The following is a 26653-nucleotide window of genomic DNA, read 5'->3' as shown; positions in this document are numbered from 1 at the left end:
CTGCCCTCTGAGCAAGAAGAACCCACATTTTCTTCAGAGCTTTCATTACAGGAGCTTAAAATGTATCAGCTAGAAACCTTCCCTATAAGTAAAATGAAATGCTGCTCTAAAAGTATAAAATTGAATATGTGCTAAGCAAGTCTGCATATAGTAAGGGTGATCTATATCAACTACTAAAACAGTGTTTGAAAAGCAGTGAAGGGGATAGAACAACTGTCTAAAACACTTCTAAGCCATGTAGAGTTGGACAGATCTTTTGACAGCTGTTAAAACCATAGAAAAGTACACTAGAGAGAAAGCACTGAGGGTTTGAAACAGCATAAATGATATTTTTCTTTTACATGTAACAAACCTGTTCTGTATTATATTAGTTGCCTTATGCCACAAAGAAATGGTAAATAATGCATTGTTTTCAAATATGAAGGTGCAAAGTCAAAACAATTAAAAAATAGCTTATTTATTTTTTATTCATTTATTTTAGTTCTTTTTTCTTCTCCACTCTCCTAGAAAAAGAAATATTTTCCTAAAAGAAATCCAAATATGTCCAACACATACAATAACCTTGTTAAATGAATAAACACATTCATCAAAAATAAACAATACACAGATAAAATTATATCTATGTCTTGATTATATAAACAGTTTATTGATGGCCCTTTATACATAACCTAGACATAGAAGCTATTTTTTTTAAAGATTTTATTTATTTATTTGACAGACAAAGATCACAAGTAGGCAGAAAGGCAGGCAGAGAGAGAGGGGGAAGCAGGTTCCCTGCTGAGCAGAGAGCCCGATGCGGGGCTCGATCCCAGGACCCTGGGATCATGACCTGAGCTGAAAGCAGAGGCTTTAACCCACTGAGCCACCCAGGCGCCCCTACAGAGGGTATTAATACATGGATCCAGCTGTGAAGAATTTACCACTTACGGGGGGGAACATAAAACAAACACACCTTTTCTGTACACAATAAAAGAAAGTGAGAAGTACACAACAGAGATAACAATAAAGTTCAGGGAGTTAAAGGAGAGAGAGGTCAGGGGTGGTTTCATGATGCATAAGACATTTAAGATGGAAAGATAGAAGGATGAATCTCATTTGGTTAGAGACAAAAAGGAATGCAATCCAGAAGGCAGAAATAGAGCCAGAAAAGACAGGGGTATGGGAAAGAACAGAACACGAGCACTGGGGGAACTGGTCTGTATGGAGCACCCACGTGCCATGGGGCTGGCGGGAAATAAAGCTGCGTTTGGGGACTGGAACCAAATCAGTAAGGGCCTTGAAGGCCAGGCTGAAGAATTTGGGCTTCATTTCTTAATTAATTGGAATTCATCGATTTCAAGATTTCACCCAAGGACGGAGTCAGAGTATTTAACTTAACACCCTAAGGGCTAAGAATAAGACCGTACATGAGATCTGAAGAGATCCTATTAAGTAAACTCGGGATTTTTCTACTTCCTAAATCTTTTGCTTTGGATGCCAGAAAGCTGAGAGATAAATTTAGGGCTCGATTTCATCTCAAGTACTTGTTTCATCCCTTTTCCTTCTAATTGATTTGTTAGGTCTCTTTTTTACAGTCCTATTTTATGTGCACTTTACTGTTATAAGCCAACTCACATCTTTTTGGATGGAGCATACATCACACATAAAATGGAAGTAATGTCTGTCCTGGTACCAGGTAAGGTTGTAGATGGGATACTGAAAAGTTTCAGAAGAGAAAAGAGAACTTATTAGAATTCACCATCAAGGGGTGCCCAGGTGGCTCAGTTGTTAAGCAAGTCTGCCTTCAGCTCAGGTCATGATCCCAGGGTCCTGGGATCGAGCCCTGCGTCGGCCTCCCTGCATTGGCGGGATGCCTGCTTCTCCCTCTCCCACTCCCCCTGCTTGTGTTCTTTCTCTCTCATTGTGTGTGTGTGTGTGTGTGTGTGTGTGTGTGTGTGTGTGTCAGATAAATAAAATCTAGAATTCACCATCAAGTAAAGTGTACTCCTCTACAAATATTTCAGTGAAAGATGGTCACGCTGGATGAGGATACCCAGTTACTGCAAGGGACAATTAGTCTAAAATCTACAATGGCTGAGTTCAGCAACCTATTTTCTTTTTCTTTTTTTGCCAGCTGTCCAGTTTGACCTTCCATGCGAATCAGTGTTCCTACTAGATGCCAAAATGACCTTCTAAAACTTACAAGGCTTCCAAGGCTACAGATATTTTCAGCTGTATCAGCCCTGGCTGTCACAGCATTCTGCATGAGATTGAGTGGCAAACCCGAGTCTCCTGTACCAGCCTGACCTTTCAAACTCAGAATATTGAGCTGCCACTCAAAATTGAGTTTTCTCTTTCTGCAATACTTTGTGATGCCATTTCTCTTGCATAATAGTAAAAGCATATTCTAAGCATACAGTGGTACTTTTCTTTACATGAAAATAAAATACATCCCTGATACACAGGAAACCTAACATGGATAGAGTTTTCATTTATTTCATGTAAAATAAATATTTATTGACATCTATAAATAATAGGTTTTTAATCACCTGAAAAGATTATTTAAATTTTGTGGCGTAAGAACAATAATAATATGTCACTATTTCTACAATGGCCAATATGAAATTTGAGAGTTGTCTAAATTTTATAATTGCACTTGTATAATTATATCTGCTTATGTTAACCATTATGTATTCAATGCCTAGCACAGTGCCTAGAATATAAAAGAACCCAAATTAATATTTAAGTGAATGTTGCAGAATCTGCACATTTAATTATACTTCATTTATCACAGAACTATTGAACTGAAATATAGGTGCTTCATTTTCTTGCCAAAAAATTAGTATATTAGCATGGCATATTCCTCTTAAAAAACATGCCTGAGAATTCTTGGTACGTAAAGGGAAGGTATTTTCCAAATCCATGAGTGTCAGGTCATTTATAAACAAAACTGTTGCTGTATGAATTGGTTAGAGTTGAACACCAATGGAAGAAAAGAGCAATGGAGATCAATTCATTAAGACACAGAAGATTCTTAATAACAGTCTCTACCAACTATTTGATCTCAAGCCTTAAAAACTATTGGAGTGATGGTGTATTCAAACTGACACCTACCTATCAGAATATCTTTCATTTTATTTCCACGTAGGGTCTACATTTTCACAAGTACTGCTTGCTGTCAGTGCAGAGAACCAGAAAATGGTATTAAATAAATATTTCAGAGCAAATTCCTAAACATTAGTTAGTGAATGTACCTATTTACCTCATACAGTTATTCTATTTTTAACTGTAACTTATGTACTACTCCATAATCCTTTATAAAGGATATGTACCTGGAAGGATGGTAGACCAACACACCTATAGGCACACAAGACACACACCTGCACATGCTCTAATTACCGTGTTAGGGTTATGAGGGAAAGTGAGAACATTCAATCAGACATCTTCAAGTGAATGTCAATTCTCAATAAAATGTTATTATTTTAATATTGGCAATAAGATTTCTATATTTTAGTGATGAGAGAAATGAACTGAATTCTCTAATGCTTTCAATAATGCAGCTGAATAAATGAGAAGCACATTTGCAACACTCTTTTTGGGCTCAAGACACTTCTTAAAATGTGCCACTTTAAGTCATCCAACTGAGCAATTGGCAGAGTGCTCTGTCATTCAGAAGTGACATCAGAAACTTCACAGGTGGCAAAGATTTTGAGTCTAAAAGTAGATTCTGCTGATCTCGGTGAGTGCCGGGGTAGAGGGTATTAGGTGTGAGGAGAACTAATACTACGCAAACCACACAGGCACATTAGACCATTTGATCGAGCTCTTCTTTCCAAGCCAGCAAAACTTCAAAGTCCACTTCATCATCTCTTCTGATGTTTTATGACCACAATGCTTCCAAAGCCATCTTTCATATCTTCCCTTCATGTAGTCTTTTCAGAACCAACTTGGATTAGGTCTCAAACTGACATTGCTGTCAATATTTGTGTACTTAATTCATACCAGACGAATGGAAACAAGCAGACAAACAAACAGCAGAACCTCTGGGTTAGGATCGCGGCACTGCCAGTACTGTGCTACATGACCCCTGGGCAAATTACCTGACCTTAACCTTGCCAATTGTCCATTTTCTCACCTGTAAACTAGAGAGAGGGACGGCACCGCCCAAATCTCAAAACACCATACAAGAACCATATATGGTCACATATGGGATAGAATAAGTTCCTACCGAGTAAGTTGCTGTTTTTATAATTATTACGATTGCTAACAGGCTGGTCCTTTTGTGGTTTGGTTGTTTTCATTATTTCCCTAAAAATGGACCTTTTTCTTTGGGCTGTAAACTTCAGAAAAGCAGAAGGTATATCCTTAATTTCTCTTGAAAATTTCAGTCAAAAGCTTATCATGAAGCTTTTTATGCCATGGGCTTTAAAGAAATGTTTTTGATTAAAAATGAATAATGGTAAGCAATAAAAGAAAAATTCTGAGTCTTCTGAGACTGCAGCTTAAATGCTGGAAACGAGGGACAAACACTTCACAGCTGAATGGGGTCTTAACAGTTGCACTTTTTGGAAGCTGGCCTACAAAATACAGCTTTATTTCCTGCTCACAAAGAAAAAGTTGGAGGAAATAGAGCATCATGTGCATATCCAAAACCTTTTGTCATTAAAGTTAGGTATAACACACCTCTCTCTTATAGTCTTTGCTTCTCTGTTAACACGAAAGTTGCAGGCTCTGAAACTTGACTGTCAATATGGAGTGATTTACTCTCCTCATCAAGGAATGAGCATGAAGACGCTTCTGATAAATGAGGTGTCCTCACCTTTCTCCCAGAGTGCCAACCCCATAAATAAAATAATCTTTTCTGTCTAGTCTAGAATGACACTACATTTGGGTCATGCTTCTTTATCAAACACTGAGACAGAAATATAAGCAGTTTAAATATGAAATCACATAATTAAAATAAATCATGGGATGGCTTTGTCTTTTCTCCCACATACAGAGCGTGTAAAGAGTTAATGTGTCTACTGGATGGTTTTAGGCAAATTCCACACTCTGCCCACAGGCAGCCTATTCTTGGCTCCTGTGCCCACTTTGTTTTGCCCGTACATTACTTGTGAATATTTCTATCACTACACTGGAAACTACTTTAAGATCAGGGCATATCTTACTCACCTCTTTATCCTCTGAAGGACAGAGCATGATAGGTAGCCCATGGATACCCCGTACTCAATCGATATTTGCTAAATTAACAGAGGGTTTTCCTTTGATGCCAAAAGCAATGGCATAAGATTCTTCCATTTTCCTTCTCCAGACATTATATAATTTCATTTGGTATGTGTTCTAAATAGCTCTATGAAGAGAGGAATTTGTTAGCAAAGTGACATGTTTCCAGCAGAACAAGTCTTCAATTAACAGTTTATCTCTTAAAATCGTAAGCTATGCCACACAGTGGCTGAGAACACAGACTGGTGTGTGAATATGAGAGAACATGAAAGCATAAAATAACCACATGAGGAAGATAAGTGAATTCAGCATGCACTCTGGAGTTACCCTGATCATTTATTTCTCGGTGAAGATTTTATAGCATCACATTATTGGTGTGAAAGTACATTATCTTCTGGAACCTCACTAAGCTTCCTCTGACAGCCTCCCAAATACAGTGTTGTAACAGGTCACATGAATGCAAGCCCTTACCCCCTCTGCTGAAGACAGGAGGTCTAGTGTGTTTTGTTTTGTTTTTGTTTCTAAATCTAAGAAACAAAGATTGTAAGCATTTGTCAGACTATATGCCAACGTCAAAGCAAAAAGATGAAATTTTATTTGCCAGCCTTTGAAGTTAAATTTACACCTTCTCAACTTAGGTCAGTTGTGGCATGGGTGAAGTTTTAAAGCCACTATATCTTAACTATACCCACCCATTCCCAGCAGAATCCTAATGGAGTAACAAAGAATGTGGTTCTGAAGTAAGAAAAGACTGGGCTTCAATTCAGTTTTGCTGCTCACCAGCTGTGTAACTTTAGGCAAGTAGGTTAACTTCTCTGAGTCTTTGTTTCCTCACTTCTGTCAAGAGAATGGTGGCTCCTGCCACAAAATCCTGAGTTCCCTAACTGCTGAACACCATTACGAGATGGTTCTTTCATAAGAGAATGTAAGCTGGCAATGTCTCACAAAGAAGACCCTCAAATATGGTAGCTAGCCTCATTACCTGCCCCCCTGTTCATACTGTTTCCTTCCACATTCTGAACAGAGTGGCAAATTTCTCCTCCATACAGCATGCCTTGACTATTCGGTTCCATAAAGCTTCCTTCTTCGGATTTTCTTTCTTCTTTGAATCTCTTCCTTTGGCAATTATAGAGGGCCAACACTCAATTGTAGGGGCTCCTGGATGGTTCAGTCCGTTAAGCCTCTGATTCTTGACTTCAGCTCAGGTCATGATCTCAGTGTCATGAGACTGAACCCAGAGGTTGCTCTCTCTCTCTCAATAAATAAAAAAAACTTTTTAAAAAAAAGCGGGGGGGGGGGGCACCTGAGTGGCGCAGTGGGTTAAAGCCTCTGCCTTCGGCTCAGATCATGATCCCAGAGTCCTGGGATCAAGCCCTGCATTGGGCTCTCTGCTCAGTGGGGAGCCTGCTTCCTCCAATCTCTCTCTCTGCCTGCCTCTCTGCCTACTTGTGATCTCTGTCAAATAAATAAATAAATATCTTTTAAAAAGGAGTCTGTCTTGCTCTGCCCTTCCCCCCACCTCCCACACATGCCTGCACATGCACTCTCTTGCTCTCTCTCTAAAAAAATAAAATAAAAATACTCAGTTGTACTGTCCGCCTTTCATGTCTTTCCCTCCAGCTCAATTACAAGCCAACGAAGAGAAAATACATAATTCTCCTTAGAATCCCCTGTCCTGACCTACTATAATCCCTTAACTCTAATAGGTGCTCAAAATACATTTGTTAATTAGTTATTTAGCAGAATACAAAGGATGAATTGATTTCCCTGTATTGCTTTATTGTTAACATAGTAAAATAACTTTTTAAGTGAAAAGACCTCAGCACTTAGCAAACTTTAATCCATTACTGAGAAACAGACACAATAATTTCTTCCTGTATTAACTGCTCCCAAAACAATATTTACTTTTAAAATTCAGCCCTCAAAAATAGATTTCTCTAAGTTATTTCCTACATGCAATTTTCAGTAAATGTGGTCCCCCAGAAAGCATTAGGCAGAATTATGTTTGAAGGATATATTTTTTTCAATAATCTCAATTGTTCTGGACATTTCAAATTACTTTTTGGAAAGGTCATGCAATGCCTCAGAAAGACCCTACACCTGGGTCAAAGATTTGCTTGTATTCCCTGTTGTTCACTTTTGCTATGTTCATCAAATCTCTTCAAGTCTTCTGGACGGGGTATTTAAAAAAATACTTACCTGAATGCCACTAAGTTGACAATGCAGCTTTTCCTAAAATGTCTGAGCAGTGAAATTCAAATAAGGGCTCAAAATAATTCAGAGTAAACTTGTCTAGTTAAAATTAGCCCAATGAATAGAGCAAGCAAAGAAGAATTTCTCACTTTAACACTGTTTAATCTTAGTTAAAAAATGAACACTTTCTGGACATAACCTCTAAACAGCACAACAAAACAGATTTTACCATATCTTTATAGCATAAGGCAAAAATCTGATTAGGAAAATAAAAATCTAATAATAGAAAAAAATATGTACTAAGTGTGGCTCTGATATAATACCACGAGGCATATAAACAAAAGGCGAAATAAACCACTGTTAACACGATTTTCTCTGGTTCTATATAAACACGCTATAAAGACATAAACAGTGCAATTTTTATTATTTTTCGTAGATATAGACCATCTAAATAAATAATAAGTGGTAAGTATTTATAAATAGAATCATTTTCTTGAAAACCATCTTCAGGGGCGCCTGGGTGGCTCAGTAGTTAAAGCCTCTGCCTTCGGCTCAGGTCATGATCTCAGAGTCCTGGGATTGAGTCCCCTCATCGGGTTCTCTGCTCAGCAGGGAGCCTGCCTCCTCCTCCTCTCTCTCTCTGCCTACTTGTGATCTGTCTGTCAAATAAATTTAAAAAAAAAAAATCTTAAAAAAAAAAAAAGGAGGGGCGCCTGGGTGGCTCAGTGGGTTAAGCCGCTGCCTTCGGCTCAGGTCATGATCTCAGGGTCCTGGGATCGAGTCCCACATCGGGCTCTCTGCTCCGCAGGGAGCCTGCTTCCCTCTCTCTCTCTGCCTGCTTCTCTGCCTACTTGTGATCTCTGTCTGTCAAATAAATAAATAATAAAATCTTTAAAAAAAAAAAAAGGAAAAAAATTTATAAAAAAAAAAAGAAAACCATCTTCATTTCATGGGAATTTTTCTATGCATGTTAAATACAACATCATCTATCATTGCTCTGACATTTTCTGCTTAAACTATCTTAAGCTGTTTACTTATAAAAAGCATGGAAAGACCTTAAGCAAAAAGGCCTGTGAGTATTGCTACTAAGCTTTCTATTCTGTCTGAACTAGAACTATCCTCACAACACCAGGAAACTGTGAACTCAGGTAACTGCTTATTTATTCCCATATGTATATCACTCTGTTTTTAAGAGTGTCTTATTGTTAAGGAGTTTTTATTTCCAGGAAAAAGAATATCACAGTTATACTGATACCTTCCCTAAAATAGCAAGGTCCAAGTATAAATGTCAGTCACATTGAGCACATTGCAAACTTGCTTTATCATGTATCTGTGTGCCACCTGGTTTATCACAGAGGACAGGTGACACTGCTGTTCCTTTAATAAGAGACCAGAACTGACTGGCCAACATAAAAGCATTTACCAGCAAATAACAATATGCCCCTGAAGACGAAATTATGCTTACTTCAGAATTACCAACTTGGGATGAAGAATCTGGTGACGTTCTACAGTTCATCAGATCCTGTGCTTTATTTAAAAGAGCTAGACACAGAAAGGAAATATTTTAAGAATTTAACATGCGTCTTCTGCTCAATCGAGTTATAGTTCCCGATAAAACACAATTTTAAGTATTTTTCTCTTAGTGACATTTTAAAATATAGTTCTTTATCTTTTTTAAAGATTTTATTATTTATTTATTTATTTATTTATTTGAGAGAGAGAGAGAAGGTGATAGAGAGAAAGACAGAGAAAATGAGCAGGGGGAGGGGTAGAGGGAGAAGCAGACTCCCCACTGAGCAGGGAGCCCGATGCAGGACTTGATCCCAGGACCCTGGGATCATGACCTGAGCCAAAGACAGACAGACATTTAGCTGACTGGGCCACCTAGGCACTCCATAGTTCTTTATCCTAAAAGAGCGCACAAGTAGCAATGTAATGAACAGAATTAACATTAAAGGTTAAAACTTTAACATAAGAAATTTCTGATGAAAAGTTTTAAAAAATTACTGTATTTTAAATATCATTTTTACTACCTCCCATTGCCTTTCAGACCCACATCTAAACAGTTGCTACATACATCCTGTAGACCCTATAGGGAGGGTCCCAGTCACTTTTCCCCCAGCATATAGGTCTTCCTTTTCATTTCCTGGCATTCCCCTCATCTTTTTCCTACAATCTCTACTTGATCCTCTATGTGTCCTATCCTTCCTCTATAAATTGTCACTGAAGTGCATGCCTGTAAGATTACAGGCCTAACCACATGTCTTGTGCTCCCCATTGTGTATCAAACCTATACCACCTGCTCCTCAATGCCCCACCCTGTACCAATCTCCTCTCCCACCTGATTCCTCCCTTCTTCCTACCCCACATGCTGCCTATCTCCCCCCCATGTCTTTTCTCTCTATCCTCTTATTTCTAAATGCTGTAAAAGTGTGACTCTGCTAGAGAATTACAAATGTTCATGGTCTCAATCTCCTCTATGCATCTAACACAAATATTTTTTTAATCTGTTTTTATTCTTTCATGTACAAGCATGGTTTCTAGAACTGGACTACCCTGATTCAACTCCTTCTTGTGTTTCTTGTTACTTAAGTAATTTTAGACAATTAACTTGTTGGTGCCTCATTTTCCCATCTATGAAGCTAATATAGTACTCATCTCACAGGGTTGTTCTCAGGAATCCGTGAATTAATTCATAAACCCTACCCTAGCATATTGAAAGCAGTCCAAAAATGTTAATAATCTTCATTATAGTTCTTATCCTCATTACTACTCTTTAGCATTGGAGGCAAGAAAAAAATTGGTTAAAAACGTGGATTTGGAACCAAGGCAAACAACAAGCCTCATAATTCTACAAATGATAGATTTCTAGTCATGCTACTTAGTCTTGAAGATACAAAGGTCATAAGGCCTACTTTACAGCTGTTAAAAAAAAAAAAGATTAAATGAGATATTTCATTAAAAAATATATAGTAAGTAGAACTTCTATTTTTTTTTAAAGATTTATTTATGTAGTTCAGAGAGAGAGAGAGAACATGAGCAGGAGGGGCAGAGGGAGAGGGAGCCCCAGAACCCTGAGATTATGACCTAAGCCGAAAACTAAGAGTCAGATGTTTAACCAACTGTGCCACCCAGGTGCCCTTGGAATTTCTATTATTAATAATTATTTATATGATTATCATTTCACAGATATAGAACACAGGGATTGGAAAGAGTAAATGGTTTCCCCCAGGTCAGATCTGGTCTATAAAATAAAGTCTACACATTGTGAAGCTTGTCTGTGCCAACCTCCCAACAGTCTCTCCATTCAAGATACAGACAAAAATATAATGAACATATACAGATTATCATTTTAAAGTGATAATAATAAAACTGATATCACCTCTTATATTCGCTGAATGTTCTACTTTTCAAAAATTAGCCCCCACTGAAGTCTGTTTTTTGTTGTTCTACTTATACTGCAACAAACATTGGATTTTCAAAACAAATTTAGAAACTCTTTAAAGGATGTGATGTGTCTTTTCATAATACAGCTTTTTTGAAACTAAAACTTAGTAAATAGAAATATCAGTGAGGCGGCCTTTGGCTTGGGAATAGAGTTGCAAGTTCAGCCAATGACTCAGAGGTTTTCCTACCAACTTTTCCCCACACAGCAAGCCCTATGCCTTCCTTTCTTTCTTTCTGTCCCCTAACTTGACTACCACCATTCTGGCCCAGACTATGTTTCCACTGGGATAAGAGCTATTCATCCACATGGAGTGCTAAAAGATCATGGTAAAGGTAGTTCTTTCTTACAATCAGAGAAGACAGAAATAAGTAAAATGTGAAAGTGTCACTACCACTATCATCAACAATGCTGGTAAACAGATTGCTAGATATGTGAGTACAAACTTTGTATGCAATAGGCTCTGAATGGTCTGTAAGTTCTAATACTACATCAAGTTCAGAAAATATCTTTAACGATGTTCTAAGTATGAACTGCGTAATGCCTTATTTTGGCATTCCTGCTATTTAACATGCTTATGATGTGTTTTGACTATTAAACTGTAACGTCTCACTGTTAGATATTTCCTCACACTCCCACTGCATATATTATTGTTAACATACTTTCTGGCATTTTCTGGAAGAGTCTATTCAGTCACAATCACTATAGACAGATGTTAGTAGGATAGGAATGTAAATACAGAAAAGTAGACAATGTGACTACATCTTCCACCAACTATGTACTTAAAATATTATTTTTGAAAACCCACAAAATTGTATTCATAAGTGGGACACTATTCCCTGTGTCTATACCTTCTGTTTTTATTACTCCACTTTTCTTTTACTCAATGTCATGTTAAATTTGATACTCTGGCTGTTTCTGATTAAAATCTCCTGCCAATATGTAGTTCCCTCATTGTTGTTCATTACGTATTATACATTTCTTTTCCCAAAATGAAATCACTGCTTTTTAAATGTATTTTAGTATTACTTCTACTTCTTAACTTTAATATATAGATTTTTAGCAAACAGCCTCATTATAATTGTCAGTTTGCTTTCAATCTAGTCTTTGGCAAATTCTCTGCATCCACTGTCAACTTCATTACGCACTCTGGTCTTCTGACACAATAGTAACAATTTGTTGACCTCAAAAGGTGATATTTTATGGTATTCAACAGTAAAACTGATGGCAAAAGCTATCTATATTCTAGTACAGGACATCTGGAAATCTATATATTTCTACTAGAGAAATGAACTAAAGAAATGAAAAAGAACACATACAAAAATCCTGTGTCTGAATGTTAAATATAAATGTATGAAAAATATGTAAATAGTCACTAAATAGATATAATTAATGCTGGCTTAACAGAACACTATTTTTGCATTGTTGAAAAATAAAGAATAGCTTTGGTTTTCCATTACTTATGCATTAAGACTGTTCTCTTTATTACATGTATTGGTCAGAGCTACGTTAAGACTTATCTTTCCTTATCTGTACTTCCACACCATGTTACCAAGCCACTGTTTACGAAATACCACTTTCTACTTTACAGTTATTTTCAAAACTGTTACTTCTGCTACCAGACTGCCACTTCTTTGAAAACCAAGTATATTTTGATTAAGTTTGATAGATCTCACTGAGCCTAGCTTACTATTTTGCCCCAATATGTATTCACTTAAATCAACATTACAAAATAGAATATCTCAGCAATGTCATATTTATTTCATATGATTAAACTTGTTCCCATGATCCTTAGATCTTGTTAGCTCTTTTAAAAAAAGTTCATGCTTAGTTAATAGCTCTGAAACTGTTTTAAAATTCAAAATATAAAGAAAACTCAGTTTTAAATAGAAGTTTCTCTTAAAAATCCTTTGGAGGAAGAAATATCAGCTGGAGAGGGACCATGGTTGATATTTGCATAGGCAACAGCTTTTAGATTATATGATATTTAGCACAATTCCTTTTAATAATATGGCATTATTTAACAGCCAGATTATATTAATAAATTAGCCTTGTCTTGGGAACACTCAGCCTTCACACAAACACTCACATAAATATTGTGTCCACATTTCAGAGGAGTATTACCTAACCAATTCTTATTCACCTCTTTGGGTATATAAAAGATAAAACTCTCAACTTCTTAGAACAATTTCCGAAGAGATGACAGTTTTTCCTTTGGAGCACATACACTACTGGAAGCATAACAGTTATTTCAGAAACCTCTTCACCTTTTTAAAAGCATTGATCTCAGTGGAAAAGGAATTCTTCACTCCTATAATATGGCTATATTCCATCACAAAGATTAATATATCCTGAAATGTTTTAACAAAGGATAATCACAGAAACCTGAGTAAGATCTCAAAAACAGTGGGGAAAGTGCCAAATACATAATGTTTAATACTGTAACATAAATGCTTTAAAGATTCTTCACTTTTATGGATGTCACATACACAGGTATTAAGATGCCTCTTGGAAAATGTAAATAATCATCTGTAAGAAATGTACTAGGGTCATTAAAACCTAGTAATATGTAAAAAACTGTAACCGTGTATTTGCTAAGTGCTTTTTTAAGGATATAGCTGTAATGTTTACATAAACATACATCTTTATAATATGAAAAACACTACATAAAAATCAATTTTCCTATCTCATCTAAAAATATAAAATATGTCTAGAGACACTTAATGCCATATGTCAATAGCTCTTCTTGAATTCTCTGCTTTGCAATCAATAATTCTCCAACCATTAGAGAACATGTTCCATGACTCATCAAAAATGATATACAAAGTTAATGGGGATCAGTGTTCCCCTCCACACCACACACATGCATCGACACTAATGGCAGTTAAACCTCATACAAGGGGAGACAGATTCAAGATGGCACCTAGCCAGGAGGCAACTCTTCCAAGGTTCTCTATAAAATCTGTCCTCCCCGCAAAAAAGAACCCACTATATCCACCCAGTCCTATATCTTTGGCAGCCTTGAAGGAAGTAAAAGTAAGCATACTTTATATGGGTAGAAAAGAACTGCATTTTTTCCAGCGTAACACTGTGTATGGCAAAATGTACTTCAGTTATGAAAATATCTGAGGGGAATGTTTCCAGGACCTATGCCATTGTGCTTTGTTTGCTAGTCAGATGCTTTCTCAAGAATGTGTTCAAATTATAAAGACAATTATCTCCATGTACAGAAATCTTTCAAAGCCCATATTACCACAGAAACCTATTTTTACCTTTCTTAACATTCAAAACAAGGCCTTATAGCCTACAAGTGAAAATTTCAATCTTCTGAATTTAATAATCTTTGATTAACACGTGGTTAGGAGTTTGTCTGGATTTACATGATGTTTTTATTTTTAAGGAAGGAAAGTCATAGGATAGGAAAATACATATTAAGCATTTGAGGATAATTGCTATTTACCAAAAACTCTATTTTAAAATAAATTTTAGTGACTCGTTTATGTTTGGTAACTTTAGGACAATGATAACTATAGTGTCTCTAAAATGTTCCTAAGTAGCAATCATACTCTATTCTGGCCTTTGAGAGGTGTTAAGACTCATCCCCTAATTATAAGCCTTTTCTCTGTTATTACTACCTCACCATTAAATCTCTAAACTAAACAGTAGTTTTGAGGAAATAAAAATAGATGTTAGGTAGTGTGTTTTCTTAAATTTTGGTTACAATGGATAAGAAAGACAAGGTATTTCTATGTATAGTAAACTTCTTTAGCTTGTAAAAATAAAATTCAATTTTATTATATTTTAACCAGCAAACTCAGCTTTCTCTCAGAATGCTGCTTCTCTGCTTTATTCTAGAACAACACTACCCAAGGGAGATGCAATACAAGCCACATTTGTTATTCTAGGTGTTCTAGTACTCATATTTTAAACAAGGAAAAAGAAGCAGGTGAAATTAACCTAACAGTATATTCTACTGAAACCGATATATCCAAAATATTATCATTGCAACATATAATCCATCTACAAATATTAATCAGGTGTTTTACATTCTTCCCTTCATACAAAGTTTTCCAAATCCAGAATGTAAAACTTAACTAGCCACATTTCAAATGCTCAACAGCCACATGTGGCTGGTGGCTGCTGCGCTGAACGGCACATTCTAGATTTCCAAAAATATGAAGCTTTCTGGCTTAAAAAGCCACCACTTCAAAATCTTCCAATGTAACATCCTCTATAATCAGTATTGCTGTTGGGATTTTATATTAAGCCAAACATTTAAGTGAATATATTTCACTTCCTTGCTCCACTCCTCTGACCCTCATATCTACTGCTCACCCTGATGACTTTTTCTTAAGGGTCTAGGAAACCCCAGTGACCTATTCTCTTTAACTCCTTCCAAGCGAGATCTGGGATGTTCTCTAACCTGTGCATCTTCCATCACCAAGCAGAAAACCAGAAGGCGCAGCAAGGCTATTCTCTCTTGGTTTCCATAAATAGATGTATCAAATACAGATCTAATGAACCACGACAGTGATAAATGCAAGGGCAGTTTTTTTGCTTATGATAAAAATAGGAAATTTTAATAATAAAGTAACACACCCTTATTCAATGAGAAAAATGATTTTACTCTCTCCCCACCACCCTCAACCCCAGGAGAAACCTTGGGATACTCTTTTCTTGATCTGGAACAGAACCCAGTGCTTCATTTCATAGGAATTCTGTGCCCAGAGGAAGAACAGAATGTTGGAAGCAAAATTTAATGAATTCAACTTGGAGTCTCAGTTTGCTTCAAATGTGGAAATGTAAACACAAGCAATAATATTTTAAACCATAAAACACTCTGGATTCTCCACTGGCATGGCTGCATAGAATATCACACTTTTGTTCTTAGTTACATGAGAAAAAAAAAATTAAACTAGGCACATGTGAGCCTTTCTGAGTCTCTTAGTAATAATATAACCTGATTATTATGTCTTAAGTGACACTGTAATTATAGACTGATGGATGAACAGGTTTTCTGGTGCTGACCCAACCTGTTCCCTAAAACACAAAAGGCAACTTTTGTAGTTCTCCCTGAGGAAACCCCCCATTAAACAAATAAAACTAAAAACTATGTCTACACTTTGAAAGAAGGCCTACCAACACAGTAATTTAAAAAAAAAAAAATTCACCCCTATGCAAACAAACAAACAAAAAAAACAGTTTTGAGCTATAGTTGTCACCAACTTTAAGAAAGCAAAGATACAAGTGACAACAATGTGCTTTCTCCGGCTACAAAATAACATTATTCAGTGTCTCTGGCTATAAATTTACATTTAAGACATTCTAAGAATTGAACTAAATACTCTTCCGATGAATTTTAGAGTCGTTGAACTTTCATTTTAACCTGCCTTAGTGATAATATTTTATCTCAACAGCAGGACAAGGAGAAACACCAACACTCTCAGGAGCCCACACAGATAACGTGGAGTGGATCACTTATGCGGGTATAGAATAGTTAGGTCCGAAATACCCTCAGTGTATAAACAGACACTGTGTTCAGACCCAGGAGGGAGGAACACCGTGTCCACCGGTGTAGTATTTCAAAGCGCCTTGCAGAGGGCCTGCAAATCCGAAGGCATTAATTATGACTTCTCTCTCGGTGTATTAATTTAAGAAATTCCTCAGAGTACGGCAGAGTTTACCATCCGTTTGCTATCGCCTGTGCCTGTGCTGGTGGACACACAAAGTAAAGACAGTGGCAGTAACCTTTCTGGCAGCTTCTTACTCCGTCTTAATCCTAGGGAAGCCCCCTCCACGGGAATACACCACCAAACCCCAGCAGCCATATATTCCCCGGGGCCGTGGAGAGACTTAAGAACACAATGACTCTTCTAGCAACACCCCTGTCGTTGTAAAGTGCTGTGAGAGGGGCAGGCATAAGCTCCACCATATACCTGCTCGTGTTACAGGCTCTGGAATCAAAGTATTCTCACATGACACATTACTACCAATAACAGATTCCGGCTCCGTTTAAAAAAAAAAAAAAAAGTGCGGGGGGCGGGGGCGGGGGGGCACATATTTGTCCTGCTTTTGTCTAAAAACCAGAACCCAAGTACTAACTACTTTTCATTCTTTTCAGTCTTTCATGAAAGCAATTCAATCAACCAACTGCGGCTCCACCCAGAGAGCGTCTATACTTACTTTTCTTACAGTTTTTGAGTGACGCACTACAAAACGATGAAAAAAAAAAAAAAAAAAAAGAGGAGCCCTCTCATGCAGGGCGTCTTCCGCCCTGTAAACTTGGCAAAAGGCAAACTGGACTGAAATACAGCACTCTCCATATAAGGAAGCCCAGCTAAACATGTCATGCGTAATTTATGGGTAGCAGGCAGAGAATTAACCTTTGCGTGCACATATTTGGCCCAGATGAAAACCGGGCTGGATGGCAGCCCCGGGGACAGGGATGCGGGCTCTCTCGGGAGAAACCGTGGCTCGCGTCTGATGGACTCGCATCTTCCCCCGACGAAGGTCATTAAGTTGTAAGTACACTTCCACGCACCTGTTTCCTTCCTTTCCCCCCCTCTTTCTTTCTCGCCCTCTGTCCTTCTTTCTCTTTCTGTCTAGACTGCCAGACTGGACGCCGGCTGCGCTCTGACAGGGTCCGCAGCGCCCGGGGAAGGGCTGCCCGGAGCTGGGCTGCAGCGGCAGCCTCCCGCGCTCCCCCGAGCTCGAGATGGTGCGCGATAGGAAGCCGCCCGCCGCGGCGAGCCAGCCCGGGCGGCTCCGAGACGCAGCCGGCCGGAGCCTCCTCTCACTTCCTCCTTCAGCCATGTACAGCCCCGAAAGAGTACAAACAATGCAGAGCAGCGGAGCCGCGCAAGGAAACTGTGAAAATGGAAACTTACCTCTCACATTTTTTTCAGAGGCAGCCCGACTGCCGACCGAGTGCCCAAGGCATTGTGGGAGTCATGATTCCAAGAGGCCCGCGATTTAAAATTGAACTTGTCAGTTCCCGGTCACGGGAGCATTGTGAGCGCCACAACTCATTCAGCTGCAGTGAAAAGACTGTTGCATGTCGCTGTGCAGCCTCTTATCGCCGAGGTCTGGTTTCCGCTGCTGCTGCGCGGCCCCTCCCCCGCCCGCCCAGCCCCACCAGGAAGCCCGGGGCGGACTCGTCGAGCTCCCGGACGCACGCGGCGGCGAAAAAACGCTCGGCAACTTTCCGCCGCCCTCCCGCCCTCGCCCGGGCCGGCCTGGCGCCCCTCAAGCGAACCAAGTCCGCAGGGGGTGGTCGTCGCCGCTCGCGGGTCGGCGCCGAGGGCACAAGGAAACCGGAGCCGGCTCTGGCGAGGTGCATCCCCGCAGCCGACCGGTGGTATCTTCCATCTTACACGTTCAACATTATAACAGCCGAGCTACATAGTGCAAATGGGACGCACCCCTACTACTTTCCGCGCCTTGCAACCAGCCGGGCGGACACAGAGGTTCGTTCTTTTAAAGAGGCCGGCGGATGGGGCTTTTTGTAAGGAAGCCGGCAAGGTTAGGTTGAAGGTGAGAATCAGCTCGGCAGAAAACGGTAAGGAGCTCATGGGGCTGCCGCCTTAAAATGCACCACACAGTTTTTGAACCTGGATGGCTCACAGGCGGGAAAAAGATCTGCAAGACTGCCAGGCTGTTTCTTCCTCAAGGAGCAGGGTGTCCACAGTTTTTGCAGTTCCTCAGTAAAACTGACTGTCACGCAAGCACAAAAACTCCCACTGCAGCTTCCACTCGAGCTTGTAAATAATATTTGGAACGTAAAATCCCATTTCTTCCCAACTCTGCATTACACGATTTATAGGAAGCAAAGACCCTTCTCTGAAAATAAAATACCATTTTTCTGAAATACTGGAATATTCCAAGGCAAATAAGTCATATTATTGTTGGAGCAAAACAAACCACGGCCCCAAATCATAATTCATTGGGTTAGTTATAAGATGCAACGCTGCTCCACTGTGAATGGAAATGAATTCTGGACTAACATGATAATGTTTTGGAGGGTTGGGGGCAGAATTTCCTTTGAATTTAAGGAAGTTTGATAACTTGTTCAATAACGATTCTAATTTAAAACATCGGTTCCATGTTTTGGACACAGTGTGGAATGAAATGGTGGATATGGTGCCGTGTTCATCCTACAACTTCGTTAAGTCCTATTAAAGAGGGTGGGGCCGGCTTAAGGAGGAAAAGGGAAAACATTGTGAAAGGTGCTAAAGTTCAGGAATACGAGGCATTAATAACAGACTTGAGTTCTAGCCCTTGACTAGATACCCAAAACAGTTAATATTGTGCATAGCTCCCTTCCATAACAAATTAATTAATTAATTAAATGGTTCTACTTCTCAGCGTTAATTATTGAAAAGTACCCAAGTACACACACAGTCGAAGCAAATTAAAAAGGATACTGACACTTTCTCAGAGAATAGGAAGGGGCATTCTCTATCTGCCAATTAGTAGCTATGAGGAATTCCCTTTTTTCTAATTCAGCATTCATTTCAACAACTACATCAAATGCATATTATGCCACAGATATAAGAATGGATAACACAGTCCCTACCCTCCAGGATAATACTTCTACTAGGGAAGAGACAAACCAATTACCTCTGCCTGAGGGATAAATGCTAAAATGGTGTTGGCAAGCCAAAGGGGGCCTGGGGAAGGTTAAGGAAGGCTTCCTGGAGGAGTTACTTTCAACAGGTGCCTTGAAAGGTACATAGCAATTAACAAGATGGAAAGGGACTTGCAGTCTGGTCAAATGGAGAAAAGAGCATGGCAGATACAATGGGACTGCCAGCTTTCCTGTCAGAAGTGAGGGAAGGATAAGTGTTGGGGAGTGGCAGGAGATGAGCTCTAAGTAGGTCTGTTGTAATCCAAGGAGCCTGAGCTTTAGTCTGAAAACCATGGTGAACTGAAGAGTTTACACAGCAACGAGATAGGTAGAGTTTGGACTTGTAGTTCAGAAGATCCTGTAGCAGCAGCTTGAGGGTGAATGGGAGTGTGGGGTGGCAGCCCATAGAAGAAGGGTGAATGGGTGTGGACAGACTGGAAAAATGACTCATGCAGGGAATGAGGAAGGGAGGAACCTTGGGAGGCTCCCAAATCCCTGGCTTAGCCTACTGGATTGTTTGCTACTTGCCTTTTAATGTCTTCCATTTGCCTTTCGTTCTCCATGACAACGGCCCCTGACTTCTGAGCTGGGCCACCTATGCGTCTGCTGGCAGGTTGGCGCCCTAGGGGGCTTCCACGCACCTCTCAGAATGTCCAATGAACCGCTAAGGCCTAATCCCCGTTGTAGGAATTCATTTTCAATTGTTCTCAGACCCTTGTAGACTTCCAAGTTAGAACTTTGGTGTTCTTTTTCCTTGTGAGTTAGAAAGTTTGCTGTTTGGAGCAACATGGTGAAAAGCAGGACTTTGAACCTGTGTATGGGGCAAGAGGGGAAATCATTTTTCCACTTCAGCACTGAAGGAGGGGGGGAAGTTCTGGGAACAAAAGAGAAATTGAAACTGAGACAGATTTTCTGCTCCACCGAACAGAATACAAAGAGATACAAGAAAGACCCTTGAATGCTAGAAACAGTAAAATAAACATCCTCGTAAATGACAAAGAAGAGGAAAAAATGTTGTTTTACATTAGATAAAAGAAAAAGGGGTGGTTAAGAAAAACTATAAACTAATGGTCAATCTAGGACTCAAAATAAATTGTGATATAAAGCTAGTTTGCCACAGATTTAGCTTAATTTAGTATTATTGATAATGCTAGAACATGAGTAATGACATTGAAAGTTTTGAAGCACTGTAACAAACACCAGATCATATGTTAAAAATATTAAACCATGTTGCCAGCTTTCAGCTACCAGTAGCATTCTAACCACATTTTAAATTGTGGAAATTATTAAAAAATCATTAGTAATAAAAAGTAAATAGTTTCCCATTTAGAATACCACTGATACTCCCTCAGTGCCAGGAAAGCATGAGCAGTATGATTTCTTTTGCTTCTGTGAAGCGTACTTAGAGTTCATGGGCTCATGAGTGAGCAGATCCATAAGTACAAAAAGAAGGTCATTTGTGGGTTGAGAGGGAAATTACAGAAAACAATTTCAGATGAAATAAAACTACATTTTCAGATAAAGGAAAGAATGTTCACTGTAGGTTCTTGAAATATTTCAGACCATTCAAGTCTTAATTATACCAATGAATCCCAATAGAAATGCAGTTAAGGAGTATGGCTTTTAGAGATAATATCAGTTGGCTGGTTTACCAATAATATAGATAAAGGAAATGGTAGCATTTATCTTTTTCACTCAAATGGGAGTCTTTAAGGCACCTGTATAACTGTGTGTGAGTATATGTATGAATTGTATCTTCCTTGTCCTACAAACCACATTTATAGTTCAGTAAGTTCTAACTGCCTCCCAAATGTAATTTGGCTTTCCTGGCAAGACAAACAAACAAAGAAACAAAAAACTCAATGAAAATATCCCAAGAAGGTATGCTTTTTAAAAGTCAAAATATGAAATTATCTTCAATCACTGATCTAGGAATGCTGTTTTTATTATACCAGGATAAAAATAATCCATTGCAAGACCGTGCCAAAACAGACCCAAATGTAGATCTTTTGCATTCTGGTCCACGTTTAGATACATATGGTTGAGAGAAGAAGCTTCTGGAAGGCAGGGAAGAGTTGGAAACGTTTTTGTATGGAGAATCCATTTTAAGCAGATACATTAAATGTATCTCTATTACATTTCACAGTGGAGGAGGGAGGCACTCTTTTATAGCTTGGACTCAAACTTGTTTAGGTATGTGAATAAATACACTGATAGAGTCAGATGATTTTAGTTTACCTTCAAGGACCTTATATATTTCCCACACTAAGTTTTTAAAATCATACCCAGTATTTAAATATAAATAATTTATATTCTATTGTATATTATGTATATATATATGTAATACAACATATTGTATGTATAATTTTTGTGCCACTTAAAGTATAAACCACTTAAGTGTGAAAATATTAGATTAAAATCAACATATTTGTCTTAAAACGTTTATAAAGACTAAAACTGAGTTACAAGTATTTGGACATATCTCAAGCTATTCTACCTAAAACTTGAATCTAAATCTTCAATATAATTATTTTGGCAACTGGCAATAGGACAAAATAAAAAATACACTTCAGAATTAAAAGTTGAGAACCACAGAATTTAAGTTGGGAATGGAGCATTAGAGACCATCTGGCCTTCTTCCTTTGTTAGACCAGACAACATTGTATAAGTAAATTGGCACCGCGACAGAGCAGGACTGGCATCAATGTCTTCTGACTTCTCAGGCCATTTGCTGTCATTGGTTTTCTTAAAAACACTGGGGGCAACAAGAAGCTCTAATATAGGCATAAAGTTCCCCAAGTTTAATGTAAAGAAGGGCCATGCAAGATTTTCAGTATAGTTCTTTACTCCTCTATTTTTTCTTTCCTTTTTTCTTCTTTTCTTCTTCCACTCTTTCTTCCACTTTCTTCCACTTCTTTCTTCTTTTCTTTCTCCACTCTTCCATCCTTCTTTCTGTCAGAAAATACTTTTCACATAATCCCTCTGTTCCGGATTTCACAAATGTTTATTGAGCATCCACCATGCTAAGTCCTGTTCCAAGTACTACGGTTTGAGATATGACCACAGACCAATAACTACCCTCAAGGGATTTATAGGCTGCTAGAGGGAACCAGGCACTAAACAAGGAAGGAATAAATATAAAGAAACAGGTAAACATGGGAAGGAAGTTCAGATGGAGGTAAGTGCTGTCAAATAAGAGAAAGCAGGTTAGCAGGACTAGGGAGGGAGGGTGTTCAAGGGCATGGTCAAGAATTGAGGTGGCCTGAGATCAGCGAAGTCCTCAAGGAGAGGCAGAGCATCTGCAGAAGGACTATTCAAAGCAGTGGGAACTGCATGTCCAGAGCCTTGAATCCCGATTTCACACTAAGGCTAGAAGTCCCAACAGTGAATAAAAACAAACAGGATGCTACCTTCAAAGAGCTTATAGTTAAGTTAGAAAAACAATGAATCCTAATCAAATTAATCACACTCAAAATTGACAACTGTAGTCATGAGACTTGTGGTCTGTAGGAACTATCCAAGTGTTTGGTTGTATTAGAGGTTGGGGGGGGGGGGTGTTGGAGGTGGGGGATGGCATGTGATCCAGATTTGGTTTTCACAGAAACAACTAGAGTACTCTCTTGACCACTAGTGTGAGGGCTAATGGTCTAGTCTCAGAGCAGAATGCAGGAGGTGCACCAAAAAGAGTGGGCTTTGGGGCGCCTGGGTGGCTCAGTGGGTTGGGCCGCTGCCTTGGGCTCAGGTCATGATCCCAGGTCCTGGGTTCGAGCCCCACATCGGGCTTTCTGCTCAGCAGGGAGCCTGCTTCCTCCTCTCTCTCTGCCTGCCTCTCTGCTTACTTGTGATTTCTCTCTGTCAAATAAATAAAAAAATAAAAAATAATAATAAAAAAAAAAAAAGAGTGGGCTTTGCTAGGAGGGCTAGGGACAGCAAATAGCTGAAGGGCAGTGGAAAACCCTTAGCAGTAAGATACAGTAAAAATTAGAATCTTACATCTGAGAACTGAAGAGAATCTGTAAGATGACCACCTCTAAGCCTTAAGGGAAGTGAGATTTACGTGTGTGTGCACACGTGCACGCATATGTGCACTTTCTTTCTTTCTTGAAGTCAACACAGTATAGAAAATTCAAAATTACTGAAAATAGAATATTTTTATAAAAATCAGCTGCGATTCTAATTCCCAGAGATAGTCACTGGTCGTACTACAGCTTATATCCTTCCAGGCTTTTCTCAACACAGTTTTTACATAGCTGACATTGTATAAATGCAATTTTGTATTCTGTTTTCTTTCCCACTTAATCTCATAGTATAACTTTATAAGACAAATGATATCTCTCATGTCATTCATCTAAACCTTCATTTATCACATGAGGTCTTGGGGACTGGACAATTGACCCTTGACCAAAACCTCCCAGCTAATGAGAGGTCAAGACTGCTGCTCCACAGTGTAGTATTTCACAACCTATATCCCAGATCCTGAATTAATGGGTCTAATATTTAATATATTAACATTCTACTCGGGATATACACATGTTTTTTAATAAGAACTGTCACTAAGGAAAAGGAAATGTACAATAATGATCTTTTAAAAAGCAGTTACGAAATAAATATGGGGATGCCTAGGTGGTTCAGTCGGTTCAATGTCTGCCTTTGGCTCAGGTCATGATCCCAGGGTCCTGAGATCGAGTCCTGTGTTGGCTCATTGCTCACTGGGGAGCCTGCTTCTCCCTCTGCCTACTGCTCCCCCTACTTGTGCTTTCTTTCTCTCTGACTAATAAATTTCAAAAAAAATCTTAAAAAATTAAAAAATAAACAAAAATAAATATGAAACAGGTAGCCAGAATGCCAAAGTGGACATATTATGTATGCATGTTTATAGTGTATAATTACATGTAATATTAAGAAATGCTTTCTACCATCTCATAAAGTCGTATGTGTGGCTTAGCTCAGAATCCCCTATAACTTTTTAGAAATAGTATCTAATAGGTCTTATAGCATGAATGTTATAGTATAACTATTTTATATACCAAATATTTCTATCTATAATATTTCTATCTATAATCTCTGTCCATGAAGAATAAAAGCATCTGAAAATATGGCCATCGCTTTATTGGTTCCTAAAGGCAAACAAATTTATGAAAATGCCAATAGCAAGGCTGGTTTTTCCTTTCCTGAATGTCTATTTTCTCTCTCTACTCATCTCATATTTGAAGTTCTTCCTTTGGGCTTCTATGATCATTTATGTCCCTCCCTTTCCTCATTTCATTGCTGGGTTCTCTCTGGATCTTGTCGGCCCCTCTTATTCCTTGTTACCTCTCTGTTTCCTGAAATTACCTCAGATAATTTCTCAACAGGTGTCCTAAAGGCCTTTTGAGAAAGGACAACTTTTGTTGCATTAATAAATGGTGGGAGATTCATATACACATGTTTTTCTTTTTCTCCTCTTTGCCTTTCCAGTAGTGTGGAAAGTCAGTAGTACAGTCAGAAATTAATTCTACTATCTTAACGTAGGCATCGGTATGCTGGCTATTGCTTCTTAATTCATTGAACAAATATTTATTGGGCACTGATTATATGCCAAGTGTTGCACTTGGCACCAGAGATAGAGAAATTATTAAGATTTCTGCAAGGTACTCATGATCTAGTTCAGCTGGGGGGTGGAAGTGAAGGGGCAGATGTGGAAAAAAAAAAAAAAAACAACACCTCACACTTTCAGAAAAAAAGTGTAGCAACTGAAACAATTCAATTAAATTCAATAAACTCTGAGTGCTCACCATGTGCCAGGCAGATGGTAAGGAGGCTGTGCCAGGCCTTGCTCCTCACGGACTCCCAAGCAGCTGGCAAATGGTAAAATTACCTGGCACGTGTTAAGTGCTTCATGGCAGAAAGACAGAAAGTCATAAAGGGTCATGAGACGGACAAGCAACTTGATCATAGGAACACTTTTAACAAATCACTGCCCTAGCAATGTGAGAAAGTTTGTTCTTATTTTTTAGACTGCTATTAGCCAACTGAGCTCCCAGACAGCAGGCTTCCCCACCTCACCTTTCCTGAATCCCAGGCTGGCCTTGCAACTCTCTCCTTGCTTCCCCTAGGCCTTCAACAACTAATCCCCAACTAGGTGATAGGAGATTATCTGATTAAAGTCATTCACAGAAAGGTGAGATTGAGGCTTAACCTTTCAAAAGTAATTAGTTTGACAAAAGATAGTTGGATAACCCTAAGGAACCAAACCGCTAACTGACAGAGCTTGGAGGGCTCTGGTGAAGGGCCTCTCCATCTCACCCTCCCAGATGCCCACCACCACCCACAGTTATGTCTTTTCCTATTTCCAATCCAGAGATAAAGAAGAAAGAACACTGGTGAATTCAGGAATGTGACAGGACTCTAATGGCACATAAGGTGTCTTTGCAGTCTCCCAAGAGGCAAACGAGGTGGTATTTATGAGCCCATCCTAGAAATGGGGAGACTGAAAGTAAGGCAGTGGTTCCTGACTTTGGCTTCCCTTTGGATCCATGGAGTGAAATCCAGACCAATCACATCAGAATTTCTGGGAGTGCCATACGAGCATTAGTATTTTTTTAAGTTCCTCAGATGGCTCCAGTGTGCAACCAAGATGTCCTCCTACTGAGCTAGAATTCAGGAAATGGAATTACCCAGAATCAGCGGCTATCCATTGACCTGGTCCACTTTCTCCCTTTGGCAAATAAGGTCTATTTGGCTTGAAAGAAACAGTGTTCTCTGCAGGAATGTCTGTCTCAAATAGAGTTAGGTTTGGGTAAACCGGTGCACAGATGCATCTAGACATGTGGGAATCCGGACTAGCTGTCTGGAGCTAAGGTGGCAGTGTGTGTTTATCACACACCTGGTAGGACATGGCGGCTCTAAGCAACCTAAACACGTTTCACTTTATACCAGGTGAGCATCCGTGGTCTGTGGGCTTAAAAACAAACTAGATACAGTCGAGTCCACACAGAGGATAATCCTACACATTCTATAATGCTTAGGTTGCTATTTATTTATAATTCCATATCCTGCCTCTTTCTAAGAAATTGTGATCATGAGTACTCCTTGAGAATAACATTAGGGTCTCTGAGAGATCTGAAGCATCTTAGGCCACTTCTTTTTGGATTTATTTGTATTGAACTATAGAATGTGTGTGTATGTCTATTACATAAAAGTGTGCA

General features: G+C 38.9%; 1 protein-coding gene across 7 annotated transcripts in view; it reads right to left on the bottom strand.

Moving 5' to 3' along the window:
• MBNL1 (muscleblind like splicing regulator 1) overlaps positions 1-26653 on the bottom strand; it is a 202478-nt gene that overhangs the window by 161445 nt on the left and 14380 nt on the right. For 5 of the 7 annotated variants that reach the window (XM_047728267.1, XM_047728305.1, XM_047728313.1 and 2 more), the window contains exon 1: positions 17728-17861. The exons of 1 other annotated variant lie outside the window; for it this stretch is intronic. The gene's annotated coding sequence lies outside the window, so the exon portion shown is untranslated. Of the gene's footprint in view, positions 1-17727; positions 17897-26653 lie in introns of those variants that run through there. One more of the 7 variants, XM_047728339.1, reaches the window with a different exon arrangement.

Source organism: Lutra lutra, chromosome 1 (assembly GCF_902655055.1).
Source record: "Lutra lutra chromosome 1, mLutLut1.2, whole genome shotgun sequence".
In the NCBI taxonomy this organism is placed as follows: domain Eukaryota; kingdom Metazoa; phylum Chordata; class Mammalia; order Carnivora; family Mustelidae; genus Lutra; species Lutra lutra.
Note: the sequence above shows the minus strand (reverse complement) of the source record. Positions and strands in the feature narration are given on the sequence as shown.